The sequence below is a fragment of the Anopheles gambiae genome, chromosome 3 (genome assembly GCF_943734735.2).
Source record: "Anopheles gambiae chromosome 3, idAnoGambNW_F1_1, whole genome shotgun sequence".
NCBI lineage: Eukaryota > Metazoa > Arthropoda > Insecta > Diptera > Culicidae > Anopheles > Anopheles gambiae.
The window spans coordinates 30,623,675-30,642,775 of record NC_064602.1 but is presented as its reverse complement, the minus strand read 5'-3'; the positions used below and the strand labels follow the sequence as shown (position 1 = coordinate 30,642,775).

Below are 19,101 nucleotides of genomic sequence, written 5' to 3'. Positions count from 1 at the left end.
CGGGCAAAGAGATCTTATTTAAACTGTGCACTGAGCCTATGGAGACGTTACCCGAGACGTGTATGTGCGTCTCATTAGCAGTACCCTTGCATGCTTCCAATACACACAGAGCAACCTACAGATCATGCAATTGTAGTAAATCCGACGCCTCGCGCTTTCGTCACTTTCGTCTGGTGAGAGGTGCAGCGCGCGTGAAAATGGTCGCGCGAAACAAATTAAACTCAATCCAGCGGGTAATCGTTCATTATCACACCATCGCGCGCCGCCGATGCACCAACCAAAATCCCCCCATCCGAGTGCATCGTGTGCACTACCGCTGGCAGACGGAATCGGGTGTGTGAAATTCCTCCGGGGAGCTGCAGATGCCCATTCCAACGACTCTTGGCTTCCTGTTTCACTGCGCAGCCAATTTTAACGCGGATGCAGACGACGGTGCAAGTAAGAGTAGCGTCATCTTCGCGGCCGCGGATTAACACAGCGGCACAAACCAACACCAGCACACCAAGCAAGCAGCCGCCGCCGCCGTGCAGTGAGTGGTTAATTAGATAATTTATCTTAATTTATATGCGCGGTACACAGCCCTCAGCGATCCGGGGCAGGCAGTTACTGCCGTGGCCGTTCTTGGGGCGTTTTGCTTGCCGTTTGATGAAGGTGTGCGTTTCGTCACTGGTTCGTCAAATTGGGACTCGGTCGCTCGGACGCTTCGTTTCGATGAGGCAAAACTGCTGCGTGAAGGTGTTACAACTTGGACAAACAAATCAGGTTGAAGAAAGGTATAAATTCCACATTTGTAATATCGACACTTTTGAGTTATTCTACCTTTTTAGAGGCTGATATAGTGCAGGAAATTGTTATAAGTGCACCTTAATTTTCCACCAAATCTTTGGTCGATTTTGATGTACTTTCAAAAAACTAATTATCAAGAAAATTTCCGTCCGACTTATTCAGGAACCTTATTAGCAAATAATTGGTGCCAAAATTTTGACGTTTGAGACAACAGACATCAAAATCTTCGAAATACATGTGCGCTTATAGCAACTTCTATCACTGTATGCACCACGTAGGTAAGGTAATGCACGGAAAGAAGCCTATAATGAGCAATAATTGTCGTTGAACGGAACGTCCGGTCTAGCCCTGCTATAGCCCAGATGTTCCGACCACCAGCTATTGCTACCAATTACCACATTTTTTGAGCCGTCACAAACGTCTGGCAGATAGCGAATCAGAAAGGCTTTATAATTCCTATTAATAGTTTTATGTTTTCCTTCTTAACCCAATCAACATTCAATACTGTTGTCCTGTGTTTCTTAAACACGCCACTGTCTACCGACAGATTCACATTCTTTCATAACAGATATCCAATAAAAAAAGTATCCGGACAAGGTTCGAAAGAAACACCAGAATTCCATTCGGATACCCTAACCACCGGCTTGCAAACAACATTGCGCAACGCGCAAATCGAAGAGCGCAGAAATCAGCCAGATCAGAAGCGGCAGCAACCGGTGCAAAAAGCTAACAACCACATTTACCAGGTAAATCCATTCCATCTCTCTGTGTGCCTCTGTGATTTGCTCAAAAAACCCCGACACAAATCCGCACCGAAAACCGAAACCGAAAGAACAAGAACCACCACCCGAGAGGTTTTACGCCCGAGACCATGGGAAATATTTCAAGAATTTGTTCGCCTGTTCGGACCGACAACGGTGCGGAAAGTGCGCCACGTAACCAATCTCCACGCGGCCCGGGCCAAGAAGGTCACCTACCCCCGATGGGGGTATATAGGAGCAGCGATATTGTGAACTGCTCTCTGCGCCTCGGTTGAGCAAGTTCACCACCGCCGGCTGAGCGCTCTAGTTCAGTCGGTTCGGTAGCAAGCAACCGACCAACAGCGAGCAAGCAAGCTAGCAAAAAATCGAATGCCAGAAAAGAATTTTTAAATGCAAAAGGTATAATGCAGAGATGGAGAAGGAGCAGCAAACACGAGAAACAATGGTCGCGTTACACGTTTATCGGGTCGGGAATGCAAAAATGTCAAAAGGTGGGCACAAGTTGGGTATTTCGAAAATAGATAAATTATTGACATATTTGCCAGCGACATGTTGCAAAACAACATAGATTTAAGTATATGGAGAAAAGCTAAGAGAAAATACATCAATTTTGAAGCGAATTGGATCGACATAACGATGGCGCCCATTATGCAAAATAATATTGTCTCGAATAATTAAGCAATTTACTAGTTCAATTGTTGCAACAATTCTCCCGTTAGGCAATAAAAAATCAGCAAATAAACAATGGACGAATTTTTACCGCATGCCACAAACACGGCGGACAGGTGAGTTGACTTTTCCCTTCAACAGCTGCAATAAAACGACAGGCACGCACACAGCGAGGCCTACACCGTATCGCAGCATAATGATGATGCTGCACGAGGCATCCATATATCCACATTGAGCATTCACACAGGGTTATGGTAATGATCACACACTCGTGATGAGCTGAATTGTAAGAGATGATATTACTCTCACCAGAGCAGCATACGGCAAAACGCATTGTTTTACATGCACCACACATTCTCGAGAGCTCAACATTGTGCTGCACCTGAGCAGTGTTAGCGCAAAAGCCACTCGCGAGCTTAGTATGCATATTGAGAAATTAAATGTAAAGTTACGTCCGGATTGCATCGTAAAGTTGCAACAATTCCAAGCTCTCTTTCGCTCGAAAGAATGATTCAATGATTTCACCCGAGTGCGAGAGTGCATCATTTGCTGTAGAGATCACCCGACCCGACCGCTGGGTAATTATAAAGACACTTGCACCTAGTGTACTCCACAGACTCCACCACCACACATGGCTCATTACACTGGAGCAACAGCGAGGGCAGTGCGACGCGTAATAAATCGTGTCAAGATGTAAATTCCATGCTCGTGGAAAAACGGCTGTTGAGGGTTGAGTCAGCCCCAGCAATCTGTTCTCCCTGCGAAGAACTGCTGGTTACGGATCTTCCTTCTGTACATACCACCTTAACGGTAAAGGTACTCCATTCTAAAGCTACACCCCCCAAAAACCGTGGCTTTTTGCACTCTCAAGACAAGCGGACATCGTGACTAGTGGCTGGCAGCATTTCCCTTCCGGCCTGTCATTAGTGACAAATGGTTAATTTTGGGTTCATTTTGTGGTTTCGGAAGTATTCTTTTCGATGCCGCGCAGGTTTGCTTTGATGTTTAAATACATATTTATGCTGCTCTTGATGCTGTCCACCATGGTGGCACTGAAGGTTCCATGAAAAAGAACCTTCAACAAAAGCTGTTTGTAATTTCAATGGTTCAAAAAAGGGTGCAACTACGCACATAATTTCGAGCGATTGAATCAAAACCCGAGCTTAGGATGGCAAAGATTCATTACATTTGAAAAAATTCACAGTTACTCTAGTCCCTAAACTCTTGCCACACGGTGCTTACTTCGCCCTTTAATGTACTCGAGCTAAAGTTTGGCTAAAAGCTTAAGCCGGCATTACAGCAGCACCGGCTTTTATTCGATTGCCCACGTGGGAGCTGTTAGAACCGAACAACACCACCGAACACAGCACAGCATCGCCATCTTTGCCAAGTCGCATCATACGCTCAGTTTTCCCACGATTGGCAACCAACCGGAGAAGATATTCGACGAGCCACGAGCATGCCGCCGGTTTGACGCATAATTCCTCAAACGTACCGTAACTGAGCCACCGCGCGCTTCTATTAACGCCTCATCATCACCCACTTGGAACGGAAATCGCTATGCTGCTGGGCGCGATTCGATGATCGTTGACTATCAAATGTGTTTCCACGTGTGTTTGGGTACATGTGTATGTGTCAGTGAAGCACATTGTCCGCGAGGCAAACAATATTGACGGTGAGCCACCGGATCTGTACCGCACAACAGCACCACCATGACGACAATAAACAATAGCATTAGATGGCAACAATGAACACATCAGCTGCGCCATCACCAACACCACACTGCATTCTCTCTCTCTCTCTTTCTGTCTATTGCAAGTTGTAAACACTGGAGCACACAAATAGACCCTTTTATGAGGATTGTGCTCCGCTACTGTGTGTGTGTGTGTACAACATGCCCGATGACAAATGGCATTACTTTCACTCATTAGGTTTGCTAATGACGTGCCCCACCAAGAACACAATACACGGTAGCGGTATGTCTGCTGCGATGTGTCGTTGTAGATGAATCGGCTGAGGAAAGAGTCAACTGAGCACACGAAAAAAGAGGTTCGCCGACAACGGCCGGAATGATTTCGACAAGCCGAATCATTTCTCATTCTGATCATGAGTTCAGCGAAACTGGATGAAATGTGGATAGCATTTTTGTGCTTTGTTCAACATGCCGTATGATTGATGAGTGAGCGATTCAATGGAGCGATGATTAAACTGAGGCATGTTTAACATGTTAGGACAGCCAGAGATGATTCGTGTTGATATGTTGTATACCACATTTCCAGATAAGGAACAGGATAGTAAAAATAATACTTTGAGTTTGATGTTGATGCGAGACGAGAAAATAAACTCCAAAGTTATCTTTCGAATATCAAAGATCATCACTTCAACGTTGAGATGATTCTATGCAAGAATAAAATGCGTCTGATAAACAGATGTTACATAGAAGCATTGAGTTATAATACACTAGATATCTTTTAGTCCTAAATACCTACAACAATAATATAAAACAAAACCCCTAGATGACCTTAGAACCAGCTCAGCTATTTTTCAATCATTCCAACGGACAAACCATTCCCCAAAAACAATTTTGTTTTCAACAACTCCACACATCAGGATTACATGTCCCGAAGAATTTATCCATACCTTCCATACCATGTACTCGTGAGCAATTTGCGTGACGACAGGACAGGGCCTCGACAGATGCTTGCATTCTTCCGCTGTCCTTCGATCGTTGCTCGGCCCACCCGAAGCACATTTTCCCTCGATGTTGCTCCAATTCCAGCGCTGCCACCGCTAATTGAATGCCGTCCAAGGAACAGCTGATTGATGGAAGGTTAATCCTGCCCTGTCACTCAGCCCCTAGAGCTCTATAAAACCGAGTCCTACGCTACACACACACACATACAGACTCACACTGCAATCACTGTACCGGACGATTTGTGGTAAAAATCTGTGGGTCGGCTGTAGATACATAATTATGCTTCATCAATTTGTACCGCGATGCCGAGAAACGCAATCAAACATTACACCTAGGACGTAGGGCACACGCGACGGCCACTTCACAGTGTCCATGGAGATTACAAATTAAGGTACACAAGTGCACAAAACTTTGGTGCTTTGCAAAAGTTTTCCCTTTTTCAGCGCGTCCCTTTCATGTTTGCCGACGCCGGCACCAACGACACCGGCGAGACTATGCTTTGGGACGGATCCAGTGTGGACATTAAGCTTTCGTGCGGCGCGACGTCCTAACAAGACAAGTCTCGTGTCGCCCAAGACTGTGGTTGGTGATGAAAAACTGCCATCAAACTTCAGCATAGCTTGAGCATGTTGTTTTTTTTTTACATTCTACACTCTACACGCTACACAAAACTGGAAGGTCAGAACGGTGATTTGTCAAGCGAACTGTCGACGCAGTTGCAATTGGATCAGCCGTGTCTGACAAGTTTCACGGCAAGTTTGATTGGAAGGGAGGAGGCTTGGGAATGGAGCGCGCCGTGAGCTGACGGTAATTGTACGGCACACTCACTGTTTTTCTTACACCCTCCTTTCCCAGTGGACCAATCAAACGGGCGGACTGAGAACACTGACCCGGCGCTCTAGCACCAATCGAACACGACATCGAACATGAAAAATGTATGGGATTTGACATGTTTGTCTTGTTTGTTTGTTTGTGTCTGACAGTGCACCTCCATATGATTATATGGGTTTGTTCGAGTCGGTTGTCGTGTTCGATTGGTGCCAGAGCGCAGCCTGAGACTGAGAAGGTGTCACCGATTTGGGACAGGGGGTGTGCTCTGTGGGCCCGTTCTTTAGACGCTGATGACCGATGTTGAGAACGCATCGTGACAATTGTCAGCGAAGAAAGCAAAAACCAAGTAGAGTAATGTCAAATTGGAATAGGTGGTGGAATGTGCTAGCGCCTACAATTATGCCTGTCAGTGCCATGTTGCATGTCTTGCAATGAGAGGTTCACGATTCAGTTCAGAAAAGAGTAGAACATATTGGGTAAACGAACTATTGCTCCCTAACTCCTCCTATGCTTTAATAGTCTTCGGTAATGATTCCTTACTATGAATCTTGAGTGATCCGAATCAACCCTCCAAAGACTATAAAGATTCTCAAAATTAATCTCAAACTTTAAGATTCAGAGTCATTGAATCACTTCGAAGATTCATTCAGATTCATTAAACGTACTCACAGTTACCCATATATACACCGTTCTCACTCGATCATCTTGACAATATAACTCGAACAAACGAATCATCGCTCACCCTTCCATGGCGCCCTCTATCGGCAAATTTTTAGTGATTTTTGTATTATTTTTTTTATAATTATTTTTCCGGGGAAATTTTCCGGGAGTCTAACGAGTTTTTCACGCTCACTGGACACTGACGCACGGGAATGATTCAATTTACCTGTAACGAAACAAATTGAACAAAAAACATTAAAATGACATTTCACAGGAATCATCGATTGCGTCAAACCAGTGAGCAATCATTATACAGCCTTAATACAATCACTCCAATCTCAATCCAATTCTGGCTACCACGAAATCAATATCCGCTGTTACAAGATCAAACATACATATTGCTCTGTGGAGTTCGTAAGAATCAACACCCTCTTCTAGCAGCCGTCATCAACCCGACCACTCGACAAGAGAGAGGTTGACGCTTTTGCACGTACCAAAACATCAAACCGCGCGCATCGCGTTATCGGTGAAGCGGATGAACGGTTTTGTTTGAGCGCGCATGAGGCACTTTCCAAACGCAGACGCGTCCGCAGTACCACGGACAAAACTCATTCCCATCGAACAGCGATAAAAACGAAACGAACAAATACCAGCAGAGACAGACACGCACCACATTAGATGCTGCTATATTGACCAGCGCCGTCTTTTCTATCGATTGTCGTCGTCGTGGTCGTCGTATCGATACAGTGACAACGTGCACCGAGGCCTCTCTGTCCCACTAAACCCCTCTAAAGTGCTTTCCTTGGTTTGGGTTTTTTTTTGCTACGCTTTTTATCGGTAGACCAGTGCGCGTACGTACGACAGCGGAATCACGTCAACAACGTGACGCGGCACCAGTCACAAGCTATAGCACACGGGCGGGTACGCCGCAACTCGCGATTCGAAACAATCGCGTCATATACAGCAGAAGAGTTTTGTTTTTGTTGGCAGTTTTGCCAGTGATCCAGGGCAAAAGAAACCCCTAAGGGAATCGATTTTGCATGTGTGTAGGTGCGTTACACCGTACCGTCGTACGATGAGCGTTTCGAAGTTCGATAGTAAAGCACCGATTTGGATTAAACGATAATCGGCGGAAATGGTGGTTTGTATGCGATGGAGGTCAGCAAAAATATTGCTGATCAATTGCATTACGCACACAAAAAACTCACATCCAATCAATCAATAACGATGCCACAAGGTAGAAAACGCAACAAAACAGTTGCGTAAATACAAAACCCTGTTTCTTTTTTTTTGTTGCAAAATTGCATTTTATCGATAACAGCAGGTTAACCAGAGAGTGCGTGTATTCTAACTAGTGATGTGCATGCTGAGTTAGAATGAGTGAATGAGTTACATATTTACAGAGAATTACTCATCAAGAAGTTGCTATATAATGCAATTTTCAACCTTTTTGGTTGCTCATTTTCCATGCCGAATCCACTCACAATAGTTTTCATGATTCGTAGAGGGTGAGTTAAAGTTTAACTCATACACTCATTAACTCTATGTAACTCATACACTCATCATCACCAGTACAAACGTATTTATATGTTCCTTCATAAATACGTCAATGTTTATTTCCTTCTAGGCCCAAGATCCAACAAAAACAGCAACACATAATTGACTGCAGCGTGTTGATATGATCATTCCTTTGCCTATCCTCAAAGGGTATGTCTTCACCACCCTCGAAACCACATCAATAATGCACATTTGCTGCTAATTTAAACGACTCGCCTTATCTGCGCTACTGAAAAGCATTCGTGAGTGTGGGTGATTCCAACCTCAAGAACTTCTAGACGTTAGGTATTGGGGCGTCTCACTGATAGTCACCACTGGCCATGAGAAGACAGCATGTAATAAATATTGATGAACGGCACACACGATACATAGACGAGCTTATGGTTCGATCGATTTGACCCAGCTAAGAGGTAGTCCGAGGGAAAAACCATTTAATTCCGGACCAAAGTAGTTAAGGGGCAACTGGGGCCAGACGACACCGACTAGTGGAAGGTGTGTCTACCAATCTACCCAGCGATACGTACAATGTGTGGTATGCCTTTTTCTCCAGGGAGCGAGATAGAACGCTATCGTAATTTATTGGAACGATCAGTTACTTAGCTTGCCGCTTAAATAAGTAATCAAGTTTGGTGTCTTTGGAATGGAAGTTTGATGTAATAGTAGCGTGATGTGTAAGATGAGGGGTGTGATAGGACGTGATATTTATGAACCCAGAATTTGGAGACGTCTATTATAAATAGTTGGATACACAGTTTAGTTTTTAATGGTCGTATATTTCAGCTTCAATATGTTACCACAATTAGTCATGAAATAAGGCGTCAGCAAGCATTACTTTAAAGAAAAAGATGTATTTAAACGGGGCTTTTATAATTCAATTAACTCAATTATCAACACATTATCAACTAATTGCTGTCTATTTGAAGAAACGCGAAAAAACAGCATTGAATGCTTAACAAACCAAACACGATAACTGCATACCATATATCGTTTCTCGCAATTTTTCTCGCACCTAACGGGGTCTCACTTTTCTCCACACAAATTTCCACCGTGTCGTACAGACCGGCTTGCCATAACGGAAAAGCCAAGCAGCATTTTTAGCAACAACAAAAAAAGAACCGTTCAGAAAGACAACCCAGAAAGCAAACTCTCCCCACGATAAGCCTTTTTTACACACACACTCGTGGTAGTATACAGCTGGAAGAACCGGGAAAATTGTTCAAGCTTCAAAAAGATTAAAGACTTCCAGTACTTCGAACCGGCTGAGGTGTTGCGGAACAAGGCAAACCGACCGGTAAGCCTACGAGCGAAAAATAGCCTTCCATTGGGAGGGTCAATGCCGGTTGGAAAATCTTCAGCCCCCGACCGGTCCAACCTAACCCGAAGCCATCTTGCGGGGTTTAGTATCTGCACTTTTCCCTTCATTGCAATGTGTGCAACTGTGCACTTTTTTTTGTTCCTTTCCCTTCCTATGTCTTCAACTGGGTCATGTCACCGTGACCGTTAAGCGTGAAACCTTTAGGAACAGTGGAAAAAGGCAGGGAGTGAGTGTTTGCGGTAAGTGTTAAAATCCGGGCAAAAGATTCTACCAGGTCCTACTATATAGGGAGGCAGCATCACGGTACACTCAACAAGCCGACTCTTTCGCCCCTCCATTCTACATTTGACCTACTAACACATTGGATTAGGTCTTCTTCTGCCTTGGCAGATGACACGACCAGCATGCAGCCCGTATAACACACGTCAGTCAGTGTAGGGCTAATCGAACACCCCTGGAGTTCCGTTTCTTTTTTGCACTCTTTAGCACAACAGCTTCAAGGTGCGATATAGTGGTGATGGTTTTTTTCTGAGAATATGTAAAAAAAAACTACCACACACGAAGTCTATCTACGATGTAAGAGAACAAAAAATTAATCCTCTTAGTTATCCCCTTAGCAATGTGTAGTGGCGTGTGTGGACATCACCATAGAAGCAGAATCTGTTAGAAAAAATAAGAGGTCCACCATAAGCCCTAAAAAAGCGTACAAGGAAAAGCTTTCCCACTTCAATCCATATACTTCGCGGAGCAAAGGGACAGGCAAGGATGACCTTCACATTTCCCCAGTTCCGCTCTACATTTGCTGCCAGCATGCTATAATTAGGTGGAACATTGGACGTGTAGTATCGGTCGCAGGCTCTTGTTACAGCATGGTGGTCGTGACCTAGAAGCTAGATTCAATATTTTTGAAGAGCAAAATACTTTCTTATCTACCTCATATGACACACGCGCGCGCGAAAGGACTCGGCTGCTATCTTCAATACTTGACCTGACTTGTTGTATGATTGACCGATAGCGACGTGAAGGAGAATAAAGACAATATTAAAACACATTGACTTGGACATGTCTCGTAACAGAGACGGCAAATGCACTGCTTCAAGAACACGCAGCCCCTAGGTTCTAGTCTCGAAAATCATGTTCGACTTATTACTATTAAATTGATCTTTAATAACAAACCACTGACAGCCTCTTCTGGAAAAACATAAAGAAATAAAACTCGCCAAAGCAGCAGCGAAGTTGGTTAGACACCACTTTCTGTTTGCCATGGTTTTAGTCGCGGTCGGTTTTAACCATTACTAAGAGTACAAGCTTAACTTCTAGCACAACGGAACACTTAAAAGAAAAAAAGAACTCCGCACAAAGAGCACGAAACAAGAGCACAAGAGCTTATTCTTCATCGTGGAATGAGCCATGGAAATAAAGGAACAGTTTCCGTGTGAGTTCCGTTTGCGGTTCGCTGGTTGTAGCCCGCCATAGAGAGAAAGAGGTCCATAACCTGCGAGGGTATAGAAAGAATTCCGCGATTACTCATCACCCATCACACGGTGGTGTGGTATGGTTTTCCTTTATGACGATGATTAATTCACCCTGGGGCAGTCTGTGCGGTCACTGAGTTTGCAAAGAATTTTATTGGAGTTAGTATGAAATTCTATTTTACTTATCTTACGTTTACTGGTTTTATCGAGTGTTTGAAGAGCCGTATCACACAATCAACAAATTTCAATTTTCAGATCAAGACGTAGTAGTTCAATAGACGCTCTCTACTTATCTGCCGATAATTCACACGTGCTGTTTACCAATTAGCCGTACAGCTTGAGTCAACCACAACCGTCCTGCTCTTATCATCTTTCGTACAGAGGCACCGGGCATCTGTACCTTCTCCATTACACTGCTCCACAAGTTGTTCTCTGTTTTAACACGTAATGACGCTTATGGGGACCATTTGTGAGAGTAATAAACATAAAGAAAAATACGCCCATACATGTCCAAAAAAAGCAGAAAAACTCCCACAAACAACTTACTCATTGGGAGCAACCACACACGAGACCACAAAACAGTCAAACCAATGAAAGTGTTGTTGAGTGTTTTTTAGTTTACAATTTTGAACATGTTTTACTTGCCGCTTTTTAGTGTCGTTTGTGCCGTTGTATGATGTCCAGTTGCTGGCCGTTTATGGGCGTAAAAGTTTAGCCCTTTTACGGTGAAAAGTAGACAGACAGAGCGTGCATGTGCATGGCGTCCCGAGGGAGCAGCTCTCGGTGACAACCGGAACGGCGCAGCGACCCTTCACGAGGCAACTGATAAAACTTTTTCCTCATCCATTTATGCGATTGTAGTAGATGGGTAACGATGAAAAATGATAATCGTGTATTTTCTCTCTTGCCTCCCCCATCGTGCGCTCCCGGCGTTGGCGTCGGAACAGCTTATAACTTGCAATCACTTTCCCGCTATATCCTTCCCCGATACAGCCAATCAATAACCAATCAGTAAGCGCACCTTGCCGCAATCGTGCATCGTGGGCTCGATTAAACTATCCACCAAATACGCCACTGCATCATAGCGTGTGCCAAAGTCTGTCACACCGGATGGCTATCCCGAGGCCATCAATGGCGAAATGAAGTTTTAATGACAATTTATGTATATATTCCTTAGCAGGGGATATCATACCGGTTCCACAAACCTGTCTCCCCTTGCTGCTGACAACGAGAACGAACAGCTGAGACTCAGGTGATAAGAATGTTCCTGCAGTGGTGTGTGTGTGTGTGTTTGAGAGGCAACGCGGTACACGCCATATGTACTGCATAAAGAAAACCAAAAACTCACCACCACCAAACTTATTTTCTTCGTGTAATTTCAAAGTCGAAGTATCCACCCGTGTGACCAAGATACCGCGTTCGTTCGGTTTGGATCAGTGCCAAAAGCTGCCAACTCTCAAGTAGAATGGAATTATTTAATGGAGATTTGTTACAAGGCTCGCCAGCAATTGGGTAGAACCGGTAGAAAGTTACGTGTGTTCCCATTTCTGTGACCATGTTGTCGCTGAGGTAAATTAACTTTTGGCGATATTTATTGCAACGGTCGTGTGGTGGAAGTTTATTAATGCTGTATAAAAAAGAGAGCCAGCTAGATAATTCTTTATAAAGCGTCAATGAGTAGTATGTATGAGTAAGTATCAGATAAGGAAACATCACTTATACTGCATTTAACTTAGCTCTTCCACATTGGTTTCATAGGGTCGAGGTAAGTTCTAGGATTTACACACAAAATGTCGCGGGATCGAACCCAGTTTCGAGCCAATTGTAATACGCAGAAAAGGCTTTTTCAAAGAGTGAAAACCCACGAGTAAGACATCATTGAAAAATAGATATTCATTTAGTCAAAAGAATACCTAAATAGTTAACTTTAAAATTTCTAAAAAACGTTTTTTTTTTACAGTGAATAATGACGTTACAACTATAACTGACGTTGCTAAAACCCCAAACACAACAGCCAACACTTAAATGTTTCAAACGTGCCTTCTCTTATCACCAACACACTTTACAGACTAGAAGAATGTACAAACACTCTGTATACACAATTACGCACGCAACGGAACCACAACACAACACAAGATGGAAAAATCCAGCTTAGATTCTGCCGGCTTTCTTCCACAACTGTGTAAGAAGAAAAGAGCTAAAACGAGAAAGAAACCTTCCTCTTCTAACACTATCTAGCTGCCCATCATCATTCGCCCGTTCTTACGGTGCAAGCGGCAGCAGCATCATTATCAGGCCGATAGACCGTAAAAGTGTGCGAGTTGTGTGCTGTCGGGTATCAAGAAGTGACGTTGATTTCGTTGACCTTTCACTGAACCGACGCTTCAAGCTCTGCTGCATTTCGACCGTCAAACGAATCAAACGGCCAAGGAAGGAGGAAGAACAGTTTCGAGCGTGGCTTGGCGTGGAGAAGGCTACGTTCAGATTGCAAAATGCACTTGCGCCTTCTCTATCGGTTATAATGCAATCGAAGTGTAAGGTTATTACGCAACTGTAAGATTTGAGATGCGTATTATGTTGGGGACAGAGGAGACAAAGGTTGATAACTTTATTTCTATTTCAAGTTACGCTTTTCCGCAAGGTTTGCAGTTTAAACCTCGAATTCTTGCTTACCTTCTATCAGTTCAGCTAACCCGACATTGACACTGATGAGTCAGGGACAGCCAAGCGCAGCTGTGGGTGAAGGAGGTTTGCTCATTAGTGACGCATTGTCACTGATAAAGACAGTTTTTGAAGACACCCGTAGGGGCGCCTTTCTTCCATTAATTCTACCTACTACATGTTCCAACGTGGCATGCATGGCGAAGAAAGTAGCAAATTGAGTAGATGTTATTCCAGAACAGAAACAGACAACATAACATGCCCATAAACATGAAAAACGTGAAACTAATCAACACCTACACCCCTGCAGCAGCATAAAATAACATAAACAGATTAACCACCGTTTGGCCTCAGCTAATAAATGTTGCCGCCGCTGCTGACCGCTCTCAGCTAACCGACCACCATCAGGCAAACTAATTTTTTGTCTATTTTTGGCTCACCTAATCTCATTACCTTGTCACGGGTCGGTCTCTGCTAAGGACCGACACACAAACACTTTGGATGTTACGTAACCGCCAAAAGCCGAAACTGTTTACTCTACTCACTGATGCGCTAATAAGCGGACAGCTTCATTTGCACCGAATATTAACTACCGAGCCTTGGGCCTGAGCTGAAATGGGGTTTTTTCCCCCAACAGCACGCTCTGGTAAATCCACAACATCATATTTCCACCCGAAAATGACCAAAACGGTTTTATTGGATAAGCAGGAGCGGTTGTAGAAGCTAATGAGAGAATGTAATTAGTGCAAGAGGTTCACCAAAGACATCTCTAATCGGTAAGAAATGTAAGATCTTTCCCGTGGTGCCTAAAATGTTGGAAATTGAAGGTTTTTAAGAAGTCAAGAACATCCTCCAAAAATATTCATTAGGTTCAAGAGCTTGCCAAAAGACCTTATTCAATTAAATCAAAGCTCTTTGAGCGTAATCGGCGAAAAAGCTCTTCCATTAATGCCTAAATATTGATGCCTAACTCCCCAATCACTCGCTCTTAAAATCCTTTGCTACGTTCCTTTTCACGTCCTTGCCACAAAGGCAGACAGACATCCCCCTTAATCCCAATATCAAAGTCTTCACATTCACTGAAACAGTGCAGTAATAAAATGTTTCTTAATTATGGGTCGCCTTAACTTCAATGTCTTTTGCTCATCCCACAGAAGAGTCACAAAACATCCAGACAAGAGACTGACGGCAGACTGACTCTTTCTGTGGACTTTGGAGCTCCCAAGCGACATCTGCCCGTACTCGCAAAAGGGTGTGCGCGTATGTGCAAAGAAATGTATACAACGATCTTGAACCGTTGGTCCAGCCCCACAGCCAAGTAGCCTTCTGTGGAAAGTTGTCCCCATGCTATATACGGCTGTGGCGTAAATTCCGCCCGGCGCGTTCCAACAGCCGAAGAGTAATGACTTCTGTCATGTTTCCTGTTGGCACGCACAATGCATCGGAGGGGCGCTTTTGCAACATGCACCGTATGTTACTATCATCATTAAGAGTCTTTCTCTTCTGTTGTAAAGCTCCGTTACTTGTTGAAGGATTCCAGTGAGACAGATTTGTGTATTTCCATATCCAATGTTTTGCCTTTCTGTTTCAATGTGCTTCAAGGATCAGTAAGAAATTGCTTTTTTGTAAATGTTGCAACGAAGAATTATTTTACCCATTTAATCAAAAAAAGGTCTTAAATCTCAACGAGCCAAAGATAACGACGTTGTATAATTACATCCAATCAAAAACTCGTTTCCAGATTTACGCGCGCAGCAATAAAATCTCACTTGGACAATTTCTCGGCAAACGGAGAGACACTTTCACCGTCTGAATGTCATCCAACTTGGTGCTTTAGGGAAGAGAGCAAAAAAAAAAACTCTGCAATTTGAGGGCTTCAATAATTGTTGTTACGCTGCGGGACAGCTTTTCTTATCATTTTACTTCAGCAAGGCGAAAGGCGAGAGATTATCCAGCGGGTCGTGCCTTTGGACAACTACTTCAAAATCACCAAATCCCCCCCCCCCCCTCCCCTTCTTTCCAGTGATCTTATCAAATGCTGGGGGACCATAAAAACGCATGACAACGCCACTGGAAAACATACACACACACAGAAGCGGGCAAACCTATACAGCACCAAAATGCGTTTTCACTTTCGCAAAGCGTTGGGGGGTTCTGTAACCGTCTTGTCGCACCATTATCGCGAGCTGGTGGTTATGCTGGACGTCCGTAGGAAGCTGATAAGGTAAAGCCTACTAGTTTGCTGGCCTTCCAGTCGCTCTCGGTCACTCTCGTGATCACACGCTATAACAACAGCTACCCTAAAAGTAAGAACAACGTCATATTGCGGTTTGTACGCTTTTCCTCCCGCCACGGTTGGGATTTCAACCAAATTCTCAATTTATAAACCAATAAACCTTCTCGAAAAGTTTACTGCAGCTGTTTGCCCGGGAGTTTGCCACCAAGGGGGGCCATTCTCTAAACAACACATTTAAAAGCCACATTTAAATAATACATTCACATCCGTTCGCAGATCATTGGTGGGGAGGTGTGTGTGTCTCGGGAAGGAGGCTCTGGCACCGGTCAACTGGAATAACTGGTTCTGCTGGGGCAGCATTAACCTGTTCTCAAACATCATTCCCGATAGTGATCATCCGGCTGGCACATCCAGATGTGGTGGAAGAGGAAGCAGGCTCTAGAATGATGTTGAAGGCATATTAAGAAAAGTCGTATTCCGTATTCGAAAACAGCAAACGGTTCGTGAAGCGGGTCGCACAATATCAAAACGCAAAAAACGGTTAAAATTCAAACGGCAACGCCTGGGATGCTGGGTTGCCTGGGGGTGCCAATTGAACAGGGAACCGGTATCGGGGTATCATAATCTTAACAGGATAAGATGAAGCTTATTAGGAGAATGTTCTTTATTTATTTTGAATTATTTTCAAATTGAATTGAACTATTCGAAGTGCTTTTCAGCGAGTGAGATAATAGGGTTAATAGGGTGTGTAGTGTCATTTTACGTTCACAATACAGACAAAATGTCAAAATATACAATATACAAGAACTTCTAAAAATTGGAGCATAAAGCCTTGCATATATTCAATTTCTATTCCAGCTCAATTTCAATTTCCACAGCCCTTGAGCGCTGGGAAATTTAAAACGCCCTCAACAAAAGGGTCTCGACACAAATCATAGCAACCTGCGACGGTGGCTGGTAGCATACATTGCTCCAAAAACAGGCAGGTTGTTGTTCAACACACACACACACATACAAACATAGAGAATGAAAGAATAAACCTTCTTAAGGTACGTTTAATTCACTTTTCACTACTTCTTACCTGTGAGGCTTTTTGTTGGACCATTTGCCATTGTTGTCTACGTTGAAAACACACGAGACGAATCGTTCCCTTGTCTTTGACCTGGACGCACACAGTAATTAAAGGTACTCCGCCGTCGTTTCGGTTGTTATCCTTTTTGCTTCCTTTTCTTTCAAATCGTAGCACACATACACACACTTCCTCTCACACGCACTGGCAGACAAGCAACACACACCTTTTCATGTTGCTCGCAGTAACCTTAGAAAAGCATTAGCCGACTCACAAATTGAATTGAAATTACCCACACACTACGGTCACACATTCCGTTGCTTGGCTTCTTGGAGCGCATTTGTATTTGTTAGCTTTTGGGAGGTTTTTTTCCTTTTTCTAACAGCCCTTTTTTCCTACCGCACAATGACGCTTCTTCTTCGCAAGCTTAAACCGCACACACACACGCACACAGTAGCACACGGGAACACGCACCTTTATTTTTTATTTCGATAGTGGCGGCAATGTTTCACACAATCACACACCTAAACCCTGGGGAAGAACAATGTTATCAGGGCAAAACAACCCCGAACAACCGAACAAGACTCTGCTGCAGTCCCCCCCTGACGCACTGCCATCCTGTCCTTCCTAACCACTTCCTTCTCTGGTGCGCCTTTTCTACACTTGCGCGTCTCCGTTTCCGTGTTTGATTGCGAATGGAAAAGCTGCTGCTTTCCCTACCAGCTTTTCTTTTCTGGGAATTTCTGCACACTGTAAGCACCTTCGCGTGTTTGTGTGTTGAAAATTCGCCTGTTTGGTTGAATAATTCTGGTGCGAAAGACGCATTGCTGCACCAAGCGACCGGGAGGATGGGTAAGATTCTACCACTTTGTTGAGAAAAGGAACATCTTGAAGCCACAAAGCACACAATTCACATTTCACTCCCTGCATCAAGCACCGCGAAAAAGGGTTTTTTTACGGCAGCACCTTTCCTCCCCTTTCTCTATGAGGGAAAGAATCCGAAAAAGAACACGAACGCAAGCACACGCACACACACATTGAAAAGAACAAAAACTGCACAGAAAAGTAAATTAAATTCCCTCCTCACAATCACTTACGTACTTCTTACACGTTTTTCTTTTTCTTTCAATTGCGAAAACACTCAAGTTTGTATGGTTTAGGGTTTAAAACTGAAAACAAAACATTAGAACTTCACGCGACCCGACGACGACAACGACGACGTCCGTGCTGGACAAAATAATGAACGTTTTTGACTTTTTCTCACGTTGGAAATGGTAAACAAGGTGCTGTTTTGACCACGAACTGTAGCCTGCTCAGTGTGCGATTTGGACGAAATGGGGTAGCGGCTTCGCTCACTGTTCGCATTGACGTCGATGGCAGCTGTCACGCGCCAAATGCCGCCGGTGACGTTTGTGCTCGCTGTCAAGGGGTAGGAATGAGCGTTGATGTTATTTGTTGGTGGGCGGAAGGAAAGAAAACAATTGAAGGTTTTATTTATTTTTAATAATTTAACTCACAATCTACGTAATTTGTACTTTTCTAGTAGTGTTTAGTAGTAGTGTGTTAAATGAATGTAAAAAACGCAGAAAAGTTATGTTTCGAAACAACCACGTCATTTACGCTGCTTAAGAGTGAAACTGTAGCTGTTATGCAGCTATTAAGCAGCTCTACGTGTTTAAAATCACTTGAAAATGATTTTCTAGTTGTTTTCTGTCTCCATTTAGGCTGAAAAATGAACCGAATTGCAAAATGATGGTAATAAAGACATTATGGCGAGAGTTGTTATTGTATTTCTCAGGATAACTATGCTTGAATTTATCAGCAATTGCAACCAATCGTTAATGCAAAAAAATGAACTTGTCATTTGAACATTCTATGTCACAAGTCAAGTAATCTCTACAACCTACAAAGCGTATCTACTACGAGTAGTGTTGGGTCAAGTAGCTCTTTTGCAAGAGCGGAGCGCACCGCTCTCGCTCTCTAAAGTGTGCGGTGCGCTTGAGGTAGCTCCGCACAGAGCGCTGCACACAGGAGCGATTGTGCGATGCACTCCCAGGAGCGAACTTTCGCACCTCACGGAGCGCTGCACACAGGAGTGATTGTGCGATGCGCTCCCAGGAGCGAAATTTCGCACTTTAATGAGCGCTACACGCAGGAGCGATTGTGCGATGCGCTCTTCTCTCTCTTTCTCTCTCTCTCTTTCTCTCTCTTTCTCTCTCTCTCTCTCTCTCTCTGTTTCTCTCTGTCTTTCTGTCTCTCTCTGTCTCTCTCTCTCTTTCTCTCTCTGTCTCTCTCTCACCCTCTCTCTCTGTCTCTCTCTTTCTCTCTCTCTTTCTCTCTCTCTTTCTCTCTCTCTTTCTCTCTCTCTCTCTCTCTCTCTCTCTCT

At 43.9% G+C, this 19,101-nt stretch overlaps 1 protein-coding gene across 5 annotated transcripts in view; it reads right to left on the bottom strand.

Annotated features, from left to right (window-relative positions):
* Positions 1 to 17,985, bottom strand: part of LOC1280252 (uncharacterized) — a 107,686-nt gene extending 89,701 nt beyond the window's left edge. For 2 of the 5 annotated variants that reach the window (XM_061661661.1, XM_061661667.1), the window contains exon 1: positions 17,817 to 17,985. The gene's annotated coding sequence lies outside the window, so the exon portion shown is untranslated. Of the gene's footprint in view, positions 1 to 16,727; positions 17,247 to 17,812 lie in introns of those variants that run through there. The other 3 variants (XM_061661664.1, XM_061661665.1, XM_061661668.1) reach the window with 3 other exon arrangements.
* Positions 17,986 to 19,101: the final 1,116 nt, after the last annotated feature.